The 16,629-nt window shown below is 36.6% G+C and overlaps 3 non-coding genes across 3 annotated transcripts; 1 reads left to right on the plus strand and 2 right to left on the minus strand.

The window, feature by feature from the left end:
• Positions 1-1,383: 1,383 nt before the first annotated feature.
• On the minus strand, positions 1,384-1,457 carry TRNAW-CCA (transfer RNA tryptophan (anticodon CCA)). The gene has a single exon. It is a non-coding gene; the product is annotated as a tRNA-Trp (tRNA).
• A 4,640-nt stretch (positions 1,458-6,097) lies between these two features.
• TRNAY-GUA (transfer RNA tyrosine (anticodon GUA)) lies at positions 6,098-6,181 on the plus strand. Its single transcript has one exon. It is a non-coding gene; the product is annotated as a tRNA-Tyr (tRNA).
• Positions 6,182-8,460: 2,279 nt separating this feature from the next.
• TRNAC-GCA (transfer RNA cysteine (anticodon GCA)) lies at positions 8,461-8,531 on the minus strand. The gene has a single exon. It is a non-coding gene; the product is annotated as a tRNA-Cys (tRNA).
• Between the last annotated feature and the right edge of the window lie 8,098 nt (positions 8,532-16,629).

Here is a 16,629-nt window from a genome sequence, read left to right on the forward strand (position 1 = left end):
AGAACCGAAAAAGAGGATGAGTGCCGCTTGCAAAGGATATCAATCACTATCAATAAAACTCATCCAGAATATTATTCTTTTATATTATTCCTTTTTCATTCCGACATGACATTATGCCCGTGTAGATTAACCCAGTAATTCAAATTGCACGGGGATCATTGGTGCTACGCAGATGTATGTTGCTTTTCCAATAGTATCCGGCACAGATGGAGTTATGCCACAGACTTATTATATAGTACCTTGTATTAACGAGTAGGTGTTACTTATTAGATAAAACCAAGTGGATAGTGCAATAGAACCTAGTCAATTTTAGGTATGTGAAATTACAAGTTACTCTTTTCAATAGGTGGAATTTCTGTAATATCGGGCTCTACTCGCTATAATAATTAATATTGAAAAAACCTAATCCGTCTAGAGGGTCGAATGATTGGATCAATAAGATCGAGAAATGAAAGGACAAACTGGATATTCATATTCTTTCTTACACCTAAACGTGAAATTCACAAAACTTTGGCTATGTCTGTGGAGAGTTTTCTTCCGGTCCAGTCTCTGGACCGATAGCTGCTGGTAAAAAGATAATGCCAGGTGATCCAATCGTACTGATTGAGAATTCATTCACCCTGTAAGAAGATTACATTCGACAATTTGTGAAGGGGTTTGCCGGTGCTATTCATTAGTTGCTCGATGAATGATTTCTAGGATAATGAAGAGATTTCTACTATAGATCTCCTCTCATCCATGTTCATTCATACATATCCTATAGTAGATATAGGAGAATTGGTACGAATTGGGACAATTGATCTTTTGTATTCTGATCTCAAGGTTACGAAAAGAAAAATTTAGGTAATTGTCTCATGAAGATATGTATAAACCATATTTCATTCAGTCCTTCCACGCCTACTATAACTATAATTAGTTATTTCGGTTTCTTATTGGCTTCTATCATTTTCACCCTAGTCCTATTCATTAGTTCGAGCAAGATACAACTTATTCAAAATGAAGGAAGGGGAAACCCTCTCAGTTCACTATTTCAATTTCAATAATTTTGTTTATTCCCTCTATATAAATTTCTGATCATTGAGATTCATAGCAAATTAAGGGTACTATCCAGTATAGCTATTATCCCTACTTATTCCGTTGAATAGAAATGATTGAGGCTTTGCCATCCGGAATTGTGTTAGGTCTAATTCCTATAACTTTGGCCGGATTATTCGTAACTGCATATTCACAATACCGACGTGGTGATCAATTGGATATTTGATCCTGGAATATCCTCCAATTTCATTGGCCTCCTACTTTTCCTAGGAGGTCAGATTCCATTGCTCGTTCCAGTTGGAATGAATTATCGATAATTTTGAGGGTTGGATTTGATAGGAACAGAATCACGCTCTGTAGGATTTGAACCTACGGCATCAGGTTTTGGAGACCTACGTTCTACCGAACTGAACTAAGAGCGCTTTCTTTAATATTCGGAGATGAAGGAAAAATACCTTTTGTTGATACTCTTAGAGCAAAACACTTTCGCATCTGATACGATTCAATTATTTGATGTTCCCGTCGAATCGATATCAAATGATCTTTCATTCCTTTCTTTCCATAGAAAAGAAGGGAAAGGTAGGGATGACAGGATTTGAACCTGCGACATTTTGTACCCAAAACAAACACGCTACCAAGCTGCGCTACATCCCTTCTAATCATTAGACAATGTTATTTTAATTTTATTTTATAGAATTAGAAATATGTTTCCCACATTTTTCCACCTTCATTTCTCTTCGGTCTCGTGAGTGAAAAGACTTTATACATGTAAGGTCTATTATCTAGAATATCACTATTAATTATGGTGATGAAACATCTTTTTCCTTTTCTATAAATAGGACCACAGCCCGGATCACATTATATATATATTCATCAGTTCCGAGTTTTCTCTAGGATTCATAACTATACTATTGATACGGTTGAATCACTTACACATTATGATCAATAAGGAGAATTTACAATGCAAGATCTAAAGACCTATCTTTCCACAGCGCCTGTGTTAGCTATTTTATGCGTCAGTTTTTTAGCCGCCCTATTGATAGAAATCAATCGTTTTTTTCCAGATGCTCTTTTTCTTTCTCTTTCCTTTTCTTAATTTTTTTCTTAAAGCCAAGGGAAAAAAGATTGTGCTAGATTGACTTCTCCTACCTCTTGGAGAAATTAGTGCATTCAGCCCCAAAAAGGATCTAAGTTTAGGACTGGAAGGGGGTAGAATTCAAGTAGAAATATCGATCTAAAGATTCTTTCCACATTCAATTTTGTAAGTAAAACTGAAAACTCACTCCTGATCAATCATTTTTTTACTTTCAAATGTTTCACCGTAGGATCTCCGGCTATCAACTTCTATCCCTTTTTCCCTTTTTATTTTTGAGGTCGAAAAGCAAAACCAATATTCAGAGTAAGTTTATGGCCAAGAGCGGAGATATAAGAGTAACAATTACTTTGGAGTGCACTAGTTGTACCCAAGATAGTGTTTATAAAAGATTCCCGGGGATTTCTAGATATACGACTCGGAAAAATCGACGCAATACACCTATTCGATTGGAATCAAATAAATTTTGTCCCTATTGTTACAAGCATACCATTCATGGAGAGATAAAAAAAAGAGATTAAACGTACTACCCATGGATAGGAATAAATCACAGATATAAAAAGAAATGGTATTTCAACAAGATCTTTAATGGAACAATATTTAAAAAAGATTTTGAATAAATAGTATTCAAAAGGTTCATGAAACAAACTATGGATAAACCCAAGCAATCTTTTCGTAGACATTTGAAACCAATTCGCAGACGTTTGAAACCAATTCGTAGATATTTGAAACCAATTCGTAGACATTTGTCACCTATTAGGTCGGGAGATCGGATCGATTATAAAAATATGAGCCTAATTAGTCGATTTATTAGTGAGCAAGGAAAAATATTATCCGGCCGAGTGAATAGATTAACTTCAAAACAACAACGTCTAATGACTAACGCTATTAAACGAGCTCGTATTCTATCTTTGTTACCTTTTCTTTATAATGAAAACTAATTTGATCCATGGGAAATAAGCCTACTCCTTAATCAAATCGGAGCTGGAATATATGTTCGATAAAGATGCAGATCTTGAGTCTATTGTTGAAAAAGTCAACAGGATTTCATTTTTGGAAAAGAATTGGATTGAATTCTTTTCGTTCATTTCCAATCCAATATGAAAAAACTTTTCAATATTTCGACCTTCCCGGAGGGAATTCTCCGGGAGAATCTGTTCTATCCATTCCATCTTTACCTATTTATTTCATCTATACCTAACCTATTTCATCATACGATAAGTTGTTAAAGATGGTGGAAAAGCAATTACTATCTAATACAGCTATTTGTGCAAGTGTTTTACGATTTGGAAGCAACTGCCTCTTGTACAAATATTGGATGAATCTATTATAAGAAACCCCATTGGCACGAGCTGCTGCATTGATCCGAGTAATCCACAAACGACGAAGATCTCTCTTGCGTTTACCTCTATCTCGGTGGGCGGAAACTAAGGCTCTAGCTTTCCGTTGGTTAGCAGTTCGAAAAAGTTTCGAATGGGCCCCTCGAGAGCCTGATACAAATGCAAGAATTTTTTTCCGACGTTTTCGAGCTATATATCCACGTTTCACTCTGGTCATTGAAGTTTACTCTCATGAATCGCTAATATTTTTCTCGGTTAGTCATTTGTTTTGTTTGGTCCATTGAGAATAACACTGATTCTTCTTATTTAGAAAATAAAAGTTCCAATGGCTTTTGCTACTGCAACCTTCCCAACCATAATTCCCTTTGGATAGGCATCTTCCTGGTAGGCAAGGACTGGGACCTTGTACTGAGAATGAGAAAAAATCATGGGTTTCATCGTTTCTATGGTTCTTTCTCCAACGGTAAGGTCCTCTCTATACGCCGGAGCCTTTTATTCATTTCCGAAATATGAGATGAGTATGTTATCGGTAACTTGTACGGTTTACCATCTCCAGCTCTACTCTTGAATCATTAAGTAATAAATACTCTCATTACAAGATCTATTAATACAGTAACGACATGTAATTCTGGGGTTGGCCAGGTAGCTGACCCTGTTGTTCCGTTCTCGCGGCAATATGAGCATAAACTTTATGCTTCTTCAATTTGCATGATTTCCCCGCTCAATGGATTGATGACCATTCGCTACCAATGAGGAATTGCTTTTCATCCCACATCAAGGTGATTGGATTTGCACCAATGGAAACCATAAATTTCATCCCCGGTAAGGTTAGATGATGGATCTTTACTTGATTACAGCGGGAAAATTCTTCTGTTATTCCGTTGTAAGAATTTCCCAGTCTGTTTAAGTTTCTGATCCAAACGAGTCGCACATACACCCTAGCACATACTCCTCTACGCTGAGGACATCCTCGAAGAGCAGGAGATTTTTTTCTATTCTCTATTGGCTGTCTTGCATTTCTAATAAGTTGTTGAATAGTGGGCATTCTAGCTGTATTGTATGCGGAATCAACTGGTTCGGATTGATCCTAACCATACCATATCAGGTGATTATGAAATGAATCACTTCCCCCCCCCCCTTTTTTTTTTTTGAAAAGGAACAAAGAGATCACAGTTTACAGTTCATTATAAAAATAAATTAAAAAAGAGGATCTTCCGCTATGAGATCAACCTTCCGCTACGACATCAACAATGCCATAAGCTTGGGCTTCTGTTGCTGACATAAAAACATCTCTGTTCAGGTCCCGTTGAATTACCTCTCCGGGTTGGTCCGTTCTTTCTATATAACATCTGGTTATGTAATCGCGAAGCATCGTTACGTGTTTCGATTCGTTATGAAAATCTGCAGCCGATCCGTCATAATAGGAACTAGCAGGTTGGTGGATCATAACCCTAGCGTGAGGTAATGCTATACGTTTAGGCATTTCTCCCCCGATTAGGATGAAAGATCCCATTGAAGCAGCTACCCCCATGCATATTGTATGTACATCTGGTACTATTGCTTGCATCATATCGAAAAGACCTACCCCTGGTATTACTGATCCACCGGGACAGTTGATAAATGAGAAAATATCTTTATTTGAATCTTCTGCACTCAAATATACCATGAGACCCATGAGTTGATTTGCAATCTCGTGATTGATATCCTGAGCCAAAAAAAGTAATCTCTCTCGATAAAGTCGGTTGTATAAGTCGACCCAAGTTGCATCTTCATCTCCAGGGGCTCGGAAAGGCACTTTTGGAACACCAACGGGCATTTGTTTTAATGGAAAGAAGTGAAGCACTATACTCTAATATGGGAACGTAAAGTATATGAAGTTGTGTAACATATGAACTCTGGATGGATGGTATAGGGGAGGTTTTGAACCTATCTGGAAATAGAGCTTTAGATGGATCAAAGATCCATGTAAAAGATCCTTCCATTATTCGAGTTGATAATGTAACGAATCACACTTTTACCGCTAAACTATACCCGCCACGATCCGATTGTAACATACGGATCGATCTTTTGTCCAACCAACCCATTTATATTTTTTTGAGTCTTTTCCGGATAACTTCGATCAGAGAACGATAAGCCCCATTCACTATTTAAATTATTTAAATAATTTAAATTATTTAAATTATTTAAATTATCAAAATTATCAAAATTATTTAAATTATCAAAATTATCAAAATTATTTAAATTATCAAAATTATCAAGTATGAAACATTTTGTATAATTTGAGTCCATAAAGTCTTTTTTATCGGAACTGGGCCGATGGATCACAAATATAGATTCCGTAAATTGCTTTAGAGTTGTTTTAGTTGCAATATTTAATTTCTGAAGGGACTCCATTTTATCGATAGGCAAGTTTATTGAAAAAAACCTTGAGGAAACCAAGAATTCTTGTAATATTATTGACAACTTCCCGATCACTTTCATATTATAAAGAATAGATTGGTGGCCCCTATCGTCTAGTGGATCAGGACATCTCTCTTTCAAGGAGGCAACGGGGATTCAACTTCCCCTGGGGGTACCATGATCCATTCGTTAGGTATCCTAAATAATTTTAAATTACTGTCTTGTTCCTGGGTCGATGCCCGAGTGGTTAATGAGGACGGACTGTAAATCCGTTGGCAATATGCCTACGCTGGTTCAAATCCAGCTCGACCCAACCAATATCATCAATACCAATCTATCGGTATGGTTATATTCATGCTAATCATGAATGAAAAGATAATTGGTTATTGAACCCCGACATCGATATCTATTCATATCGTAGATGCCCAATTCCGTATGAATCGATACATTTCAAAAATGAAAGAGAAGGATAAGATATTTAATCGACCTAGCACTCGCATAATCTATATGACCTATCTAGCACCTATCATGAAATAAATATTATCTAATAGTAGGTGAACTGTACTGTATTGGGATTGTAGCTCAATTGGTTAGAGTACCGCCCTGTCAAGACGGAAGTTGCGGGTTCGAGTCCCGTCAGTCCCGATCCAATAGTAAGTGAACTGTGAATGATCATGTCAGGATCTGGACGGACTAGTCCTTATCATTCCAGGGTCATGGGGTGGGCCTCTGGATAAATTCGATATGGGATACTTCTTTCTATATCATCACCGAAGCGGGATAGATTCACAATTCCATCTAAATCGTGGAGATCCAAGCAAAATATCTCTCATGTCTGACGAACGTCTTCTGGAGGAGCATAAGGTTCTTATTCGTACGAATCCTATTCTTTCGAAATTATACCAGACATGTGTTGATCGGAACGTTTTCTGATGCACGTAAGTTTTTACTACTAGTCTTATCAAAAGTGATCGTATTAGGTTATACTATTTCCATCGAAGAATTCATTCAATCCATTAGTTAGATTCCGTTACTCGAACCAATTCTATCAATGACATACATCTATTTCATGGATCTTGAAAGAAAGATTCATTCATCTCTATGAGATCAAAATGAGATCAAAATGAGATCAAATCTCGAGCTATTTTTGAACAAAGTTAAAATAAGGAGATCATGGAAGTAAATACCCTTGCATTTATTGCTGTTCTACTGTTCCTTGCAGTTCCTACTGCTTTTCTACTTATCCCTTACGTCAAAACGGCCAGTGCAAGCAGTGGAAGCAATTGATTTTGATGAAAATCAATTGATTGCTGATCACTAGATAGATCTTTATGATCCAGATCATAAGTATAAAATAGGTTATGAGATCTTTTATATTACAACAATATAGGGTGGATCTATTGTATTACAACAATACAGGGTAGGGATTGCTTTTAATTTTTTTTGAAAAGAAAAGAAGAAGTAGTACGGAGGAAAAGAATATCTAACCTTTTCTTTTGTACTACTTCTTCTTTTACACCCATATATGGATAAATATATCTTAATGGTACTTATCCATATATGGTAAATGTAGGATGAAGGACCTCGTACCATAAAATAGCGGAGCTGATCACATCACCTTCTTCCTGCTCCTGGAAAAATAGACCCAATGCAGACAGACTTAATTCTGAACGTACTTGCGGATTCTTTAGGATCAAAGTTGAACATCTTTTTTTCGGTACGAACATCTATATCTAGCACATGTTAGATATAGCACTTGAAATGGTATATGAAAAAGCAAAGGAATCTATGACTTAGACTTATGTCCCATATTTTTCCGAGAACGGAATTCATATCAGATCCGATCAATTCAATTCGGAACCATCCGATAAAACAGGGACTCTTTCTATTCCTACTAAGAAAGAGAAGAGAGATCGTTCTTCAGTGGAAGAAATGATATTATCGACTCATTCTAGAAAAGAACTAATGAATTCAAACCTGTTGAAGAAAATAAGATTTTTCATAGGAAAATGATAATGATAAGGGATTACGTACATCCCTTACGGGGATAAAGAGGAAATAATTCCATGTAGAGTGTTTCAATTTGGAACGAAGATTCAATATTACTGGATCCTTATGGAACAGAATATATTACCATGCATGATATGGAAGGAACGCAATAATTGATTCTTAAGCATTACCATTATAGCCCACTTCTCCCCCATACTACGAGTGAAAGGGAAAATGTAAAAACTACCATTAAAGCAGCCCAAGTTATACCGACTATATCCATACGGATCATGTTCTCTAAAAAATAATGATTTCATCATCGAGATGATAAGGGAACTATTAACCATAGTGCAAAGTTGAAGTTGAAATGACCACCTTTGCATTCTGAACGTTACTGACGTTCGAGCTGATATGAGAGATCAATAAATCCATTTGTTCATTGACCAACAAGTTACTATAACTAACTCGAGGGTCGTACATTCACGACGGAATCGGGATCAAATGTACGTAACTCACTATCTATATTGGTAATATGTACCAATATGTCTCCAGAGGTTCTGTAATGGAAATACAGACTTTTCCTTCCATTTACTTACCTCAACAAGGCGACACCCGGATTCGAACTGGGGATGGAGGATTTGCAGTCCTCTGCCTTACCGCTTGGCTATGTCGCCGAGATATGGGAATCCCATGGACAGATCGAATCTTTTGTCCTTTCAAGTCATTCGTCCGTCCTTTAAGTATAGTATGAGATGTATGCTAAAGTCAACCATAAAGGAAATGGATCTAATTTGTTCTCCGTCTTTCTTTCGATCTGACTATTTTCATTAGGAAATTTTCTAAGTGAGATTAACATTTAAGAATGGTTTGATTCATTCGTTCATAGCTCCATTTCACGTGGTTGGAAGAAAGTATCAAAGTACCTCTTCCTTATCCTTTTTTTTTTTATTGGAAGTATATCTGGATACGGGTAGAATTTCATGGGATATAGTGAAGACTGAATATACATCCGAATCTTTTTTGTCGGATTGATCCATATAGATCAATCGGGAATAATTTAATAGATTTTTCTACAGATGGGAAACTTCCAATGCGATTAGATGAAAATGAGGGAGCGTTTACAATCCCTGAATTTGGTAAGATACAATTTGAAGGATTTTGTCGTTTTATCGATCAGGGCTTGATGGAAGAACTTCATAATTTTCCAAAAATTGAGGATATAGATAAAGAAATTGAATTCAGGCTTTTTGGTAATGAATATGAATTAGCAGAACCTTTCATCAAAGAGAGAGATGCTGTATATCAGTCCCTTACATATTACTCTGAATTATATGTACCAGCAAGATCGATTCGGAGGAATAGTAGGAAGATACAGAAACAAACTGTATTTCTCGGAAATATTCCTTTAATGAATTCCCATGGAACATTTGTAGTAAATGGGATTTACAGAGTCGTAGTTAATCAAATATTAATAAGTCCTGGTATTTATTACCGTTCGGAATTAGACCATAATAGAATTAATTATATATATACTGGCACTCTGATTTCAGATTGGGGAAGAAGATCGAAATTAGAGATCGATGTGGGAGAAAGGATATGGGCTCGTGTAAGCAGAAAACAAAAAATATCTATTCCAGTTCTATTATCAGCTATGGGTTTAAATCTCGAAGAGATTCTGGACAATACTCGCTATCCCGAAAGATTTTTATTTTTATTGAAGAAGAAGGAGAGGTGGGAGCGGGAGGAATATCTATGGTCGAGGGAAAAAGCCATTCTGGAGTTTTATAAAAAACTCTACTGTATAAGTGGCGATTTGGTATTTTCCGAGTCTCTATGTAAAGAATTGCAAGAAAAATTTTTCCGAAAAAGATGTGAATTGGGAAAGATTGGTCGACGAAATCTGAACCAAAAACTGAACCTTGATATACCCGAGAACGAGATTTTTTCATTACCACAAGATGTATTGGCTGCTGTGGATTACCTTATCGGGGTTAAATTTGGAATGGGTACACTCGATGATATAGATCACCTCAGAAATCGACGGATTCGTTCTGTAGCAGATTTATTACAGAATCAATTTAGATTAGCTCTAGGTCGTTTAGAAGATGCAGTTAAAAGAACTATACACAGAGCAACCAAGCGCAGATCAACTCCTCAGAACTTGGTCACTTCAACTCTATTAAAAAACACTTTTCAAGATTTTTTTGGTTCACACCCCTTATCCCAATTTTTGGATCAAACTAATCCATTGACGGAAATAGCTCATGGGCGAAAATTGAGCCATTTAGGTCCTGGGGGCTTAACAGGGCGAACTGCTAGTTTTCGGACACGGGATATTCATCCCAGTTATTATGGGCGTATTTGTCCAATCGATACGTCCGAAGGAATGAATGCTGGACTTGTTGCATCATTATCTATTCATGCAAAGATTGGTGATTGTGGTTCTTTACAAAGTCCATTCTATAAGATCTCCGAGAGATCGAGAGAAGAACATATGGTTTATCTACTACCGGGAGAAGATGAGGATGAATACTATCGGATAGCTACGGGAAATTCTTTGGCGTTAAATCAAGGAATTCAAGAGGAACAAATTACTCCAGCTCGATACCGACAAGAATTTATAGTTATTGCATGGGAACAAATCCATTTCAGAAGTATTTTTCCTTTCCAATATTTTTCCGTTGGAGTTTCCCTTATTCCTTTTCTCGAACATAATGATGCGAATCGCGCTCTAATGGGTTCTAATATGCAGCGTCAAGCAGTTCCACTTTTTCGACCCGAGAAGTGCATTGCCGGAACTGGGTTGGAAGGTCAAGCAGCTCTAGATTCAGGAAGTGTAGCTATAGCTACACAAGAGGGAAGGATCGAGTATATCGATGCTGTAAATATAACTTCATCGGTTAATGGAGACACTGTACGAACAGAATCGGTTATATATCAACGTTCTAATACCAATACTTGTACGCATCAAAAACCTAAAATTCATCAAGGGGAATGTGTAAAGAAGGGACAAATTCTGGCGGATGGTGCGACTACGGTAGGCGGAGAACTATCTTTGGGAAAAAACGTTTTAGTAGCTTATATGCCATGGGAAGGATACAATTTCGAAGACGCAATACTCATTAGTGAACGTCTGGTATATGAAGATATTTATACCTCTTTCCATATCGTAAGATACAGGATTGAAATCTGTATGACGAGCCAGGGTCCTGAAAGAATCACTAGAGAAATACCTCATTTAGATGCTCATTCACTTCGTCATTTGGACGAAAATGGTCTTGTAATGCTAGGATCTTGGATAGAAACAGGTGATGTTTTGGTAGGTAAATTAACGCCTCAAACAATAGAAGAATCATTATGTACCCCAGAAGGAAGATTATTACAAACCATATTTGGTATTGAGGTATCCACTGCGAGAGAAAATTGTCTCAGAGCACCTATAGGTGGAAGGGGTCGAGTTATCGACGTGAGATGGATCAATAGAGTAGATGATTCCGGTGATAATGCGGAAACAGTACACGTATATATATCACAAAAACGTAAGATACAAGTGGGTGATAAAGTAGCTGGAAGGCATGGTAATAAAGGTATTATTTCAATAGTTTTGCCCAAACAAGATATGCCCTATTTGCAAAATGGAATACCAGTTGATATGGTATTGAATCCATTAGGGGTACCTTCACCCCCACATTTCGCGAGGTCTTTTCATTACACTTGACCAAAATTCTCAAACCCCAAAAACCCGCTATGGGGGGATTTGCTGCCCAACAACTAGTCACCCTTGAGCCCTTAGTCAATGTACTACTACCAAGGTTTCATTTCCCTCTCAACACTCTTCTCTCGAAGAATGATCATCTCATTCCCCTCTTTGTCCATTAAATAGAACCAACTGTTCCAAAAATGAAAAGGGAATTGGAAAGGGATCTGCATGCACACAATCCATGTGTCAACATGCAATTTTTATTTCTTTGTTTTAAGTTTTACTTAATTCATTATTTCTGTTAATTTAACTCTTTCTTATTTGATTCATTTTCACTTTTTGCGCCGAGAGGCACTCTACAACGCAATATATGAGGGAGATGTTGTCACGTAACATAATGTTACATTAAAAAACAACAAATATATATATATATATATATATATATATATATATATATATATATATATATATATATATATATATATATATATATATATATATATATATATATATATATATATATATATATATATATATATATATATATATGTGTGTGTGTGTGTGTGTGTGTGTCAACTAACATATGTTGTATATGCTGAAGATATGCGTAACATTACTATATATGTGTCGGCTAATATATATTTTATATGCTGAAGATATGTGTAACGTTACTATATATGTTTCGGCTAATATATATTGTATAGGCTGAAGATATGCATAATGTTACTTTGAAAAAAAAAAAAAATTAAAACAAAAAAATGTGTCGACTAATATTAACAAACTCAATTTTGAAACCGATATATATACAATTTAAAAAGAGATTGATTAGCTTATTCATTGAATAACAAAGAAAATTAGATAAAGGAAGCAGAGGATTCAATTGGGCATATCCTGTAATAATAACAAGGTAAATTTCCTGGCATTTAGGTTTTCCGTTGTGTGGTTTCTGTAATAATAATAACCCAGTAAATTTATATTTCGTGGCGTTCAGGTTTTCAGTTGTGTGATTTCTGTAATAATAATAATCAGGTAAATTTATATTTCGTTGCATTCAGGGTTTTCGGTAGTAGGAAGGTGCTCAATAAAATTAGGAGTGAGGGGAAATATTGAGTAGAATGTAATATTTAGGGTGGGGCCTGACCTGAAATATTAGGTAAAATTTAATAATATTACATTTTAATTAGTATTTCTCCCCACCTCTAGCCACTATTTATTAGGTGGGGGTGGTTATAAATATTGGGTAACATATAATATTGTAATATTAGATTTTATGTAATCAATATATTTGTAACACTTAATATAAATGTGTTCCATCTATAAATTTAATTAATAAGCGGATAAAAACTTAATATTTACCATATTACAAGATTTTTAATCATGAATATTTACCATAGATCTAGCCTTTTAATTGTTAAAATACCATGGGCCAATACCATGGCTTATCAATACTACATGCCCAAAAACAATAACTTATTTCAAAATAAAAATATTTTACAAATATTTTATTCTAATTTAATTTTATAACATTTTTTAATTAACTCTAAGAGAAAAAAGGTTATAATTTCTTCTGAGGTATATCTAAACCCTCCATCCTCATGACTACTAACAATATTTTCATAGAGATTAAATGGAGGTTTTAATAAATTAAAAAATGATAATACTTTTATATATACATATGTGAAATTTATATAATATAAATAATATTATAAAGAACTAGGATAGATGCATCTTAACCAAGGATCCAAGTGAAGTGAGAAAGAAAAGTGATTAACAATGATAGAGGAAAGATAGTGGGTGATTCTTTTAATATTTTTATTATTGTATTTTCTTTAACATGATTGATCCAAAATATAGGTTTAATATTTTACAACCAATTATGTTTTTTATTATTTAATTACATTCTTAAATACAATACAATGGTATCAGATTTAAGAAAGAGAGTGAGATGGAAGGGGGATAGAGTGTGGGAGAGAGACATAGAGGTGAGAGAGAGAAATGAAGAGAGAGAGGAGGGGGGAAGAGGGAGGGAGAGAGATGGATTTGGAGGGGGAAAGAGAGAGAGTGACAAGGGATAGATGGCGATGGAATGAGGGAGAGAGGAGACGAGGGAAGAGAGAGAAAAGGAGAGGATAAAGATAGGGAAAGAAGGAAAGAGAGTGTAATATCCCTAACCCAGAATATTCCTCAAACCCCCAGCAAAAACTCCAACCAAATATGTGCAAATGATATAATAACCCAGAAGTGATAAAATAACAGTGGAACAACATATAATAATGTAAACTGGAAATATAACCAGATACACAAGAAATGCAGCGAGAAATGCTAAGCCATTTTATTATAGTGAGCAGTAAATGAGTACAAGAGGTGATTAGACAGATGGCACCTCGACTTGCACAAGGAAAGTGAAGAAATACTCTCAGAATGACAAGAATGGCCTCTCTGCGTGGATGTTGCTGTTGTGCTACTGCTACTGAATAAAACAAATGATGATTTGGGGCTGCTCCCCTCCTCTGAAAAAGCTAAAACTCTAGATTCGGGCTCTACTCAAGAGACCCACAAAAACCCAGAAAGCTTTCCTAGAATGGCCTCACAATGATTTGTGTCCCAGCTGCTGGGAAACTGTCGTGCTCTTGTTGCTAGTGGAAATCGAATGAGGATTTGGGGCTGCTCCCCTCCTCAGAAAAGGCTGAAACTCTGGAATTGGACTCTACTCAAAAAACCTAGAAAACCCAAAAAGCTTTTCTGAAATGGTCGAACCCCGAAAATCACCCCCTTGGGGATCTACGCAGTTCCTTAAAGACACTAATGAAACTGCTGTTGAAATGCTGATGAAACTGCTGCTGAAATGCTGATGAATCTACTATTGGAATGCCAATGGAAATACCTTGCCCGATTAGGCACTCGAAGTCCCCCGGGGCTAAGGGTGAGATCTCCGAACGGAGACACTCAATGCACTAAACAGTGTTGTAGACTAGCTAAACAGCTAGCATGCTCTAAGTCTAAATGACTATCACAAATGCTCATAACCAGAATGATCCCAAATGAGGGGGTTCCTCTCTATTTTATAGCCTCTGCCTCTCACAATCACTAGGCTCACTTTTTCCTGCGTGATCCCCTTCTTGTCATGTGTTCCTTCCCTCCTGCACAGTCCCTCCATGTGTCTGCATGGGCCCCATTTTTGCATCCCCCTTTGGCCCCCTTGGTTCCCCCTTAAGTCACAACGTTGTGCTACCTAGGAAGTGACTTTTTATTCTAAAGTGAGTTATGTTCCCCCTTCCTCACTTTTTATTTACAAATAACTGTAGAAGGAAAAAATCGAACAAAATCAAATATTCCAATTAGCCATAGCTAATTAGGAATATTACAGTCTCACTTGGCAAAATGTTGCTTGTCCTCAAGCAACTGAAGTGATGGATGCTATAAGATCTCGTCACTCTCCCAAGTGGCATCCTCATCCGGCAAATTCTTCCACCTCACCAAGAATTCCCAGACCGTCCTACTCCGCAACCGTCTCTCCCTAGAGTCAATGATAGCCTCCGGCTGCAATACCAAATTCCCCTCATCATCCATGGGTGGTATCTCATCCGTCACAGTCACCCGCTGCCCCAATGCCTTCTTCAGGCATGATACATGAAAAATGTTATGAATCTTGCTACCTTGGGGCAGCTCCAACTCATATGCAACTTGTCCAATCCTGCGTATCACCCTGTGTGGAGCTATAAAAAGGGTCTCTTTCACCTCTAATTACCTCACATTAATATGTCAATCCGGGAGCGTTTGGTTATTTCAAAGAGTGACTCAATCTGAGGCTATTTGTCAGAGTAATGCTAGTAGTACAACGTTCTGAAAAAATACAAGAGTAAACGGATGCTTGTTTATGACTAAGTTACTTCAAATGACTAAATCACACACTCTTAAAGCTAGGCAACTTTATCAGTCAAGGTTTCGACAGCAATAGCCCATCCCTTTGGAAACCGATGGAAAGGAAATTAGAGCATGGACCACGGGTCTGGGAGCGAGATAGTAAATTCTGAGGCTCACTACAGCCACAGATCGTCTCTCACACCAAAATAACAAATGCAAGTAAATGAAACAGCAGGTAAAAATGGAACGGCAAACAAGAAATTGAACATCAAATCTAAAATGGAACAGCAATGCTTAAAATGGAACAACAATTCTGAAATGGAACAACAATCGAATAACTAAACCTCGCGAGCAGTAATCAAGATTTATCCTATCAACTCAAATGCACTCATTGTAATCAAAGCTCCAATCTTTCATTCTCCAAGCAAATCAAGCAACACGCGCTAATGGAACAACACTAATTACTAATAAGTTATGGAACAGCACTTGGAAATCATACACACACAACACCCTTGAAAAGTTATCTGATCTAACACCAATCATCAACAGGAATTACAATTGTGCTTCAAAATGGAACAACATTAATCCTGAATCATAAAGAACACATATTTCAGATAATTTCCACAACACAAATACACAGCATAAGAGCTCCGTAACAAAATAATAACAATGTTCAATTAAGTCTAATAATATTCAATCAACTCTGAAGGTATTGGTGATATAATGCAGAGTTAATATAAAGAACCTTAATGAACGAATCTTAACAGAGCATATGATGTAACTTATAAAGCATATCAGATTACCAACTAATGACGATAAGCAAACCACGCAGAAATCAAATCATAGTGATATAGAAGCAAGTGTCCTCCGGGGCCGGGCCCTTAGCCTCAAGGGTACACCGCTTTAAGTTAATCTAGACGCAGAGATAAGATAATCACCAAGTTGATATTAATGCATAAAACAGAAAGTACAATGAGCCAAGTTCAATGAGACTCGATGATCAAAGTTCAATCTTTAACAGAAAGTTACATAAAAGCATAATCCCCCCAAAGCTAATAGTGCCGTCCCTTTATATAAGGGTGACGACGGAGATGTCTAAGCAATAAGATAAATAAAGCAGTGATCCCTCAGGATCGAAGATCCTAAGGGATTCGCCAAACTGTTAATCCTTAATCACTTCTTTTCTCCTCCGCTGAGCTGGTGCCTTC

The sequence above is a fragment of the Pinus tabuliformis genome, chromosome 5_2 (genome assembly GCF_031772625.1).
Source record: "Pinus tabuliformis cultivar Carrire ecotype Pingquan chromosome 5_2, CPIR1, whole genome shotgun sequence".
NCBI lineage: Eukaryota > Viridiplantae > Streptophyta > Pinopsida > Pinales > Pinaceae > Pinus > Pinus tabuliformis.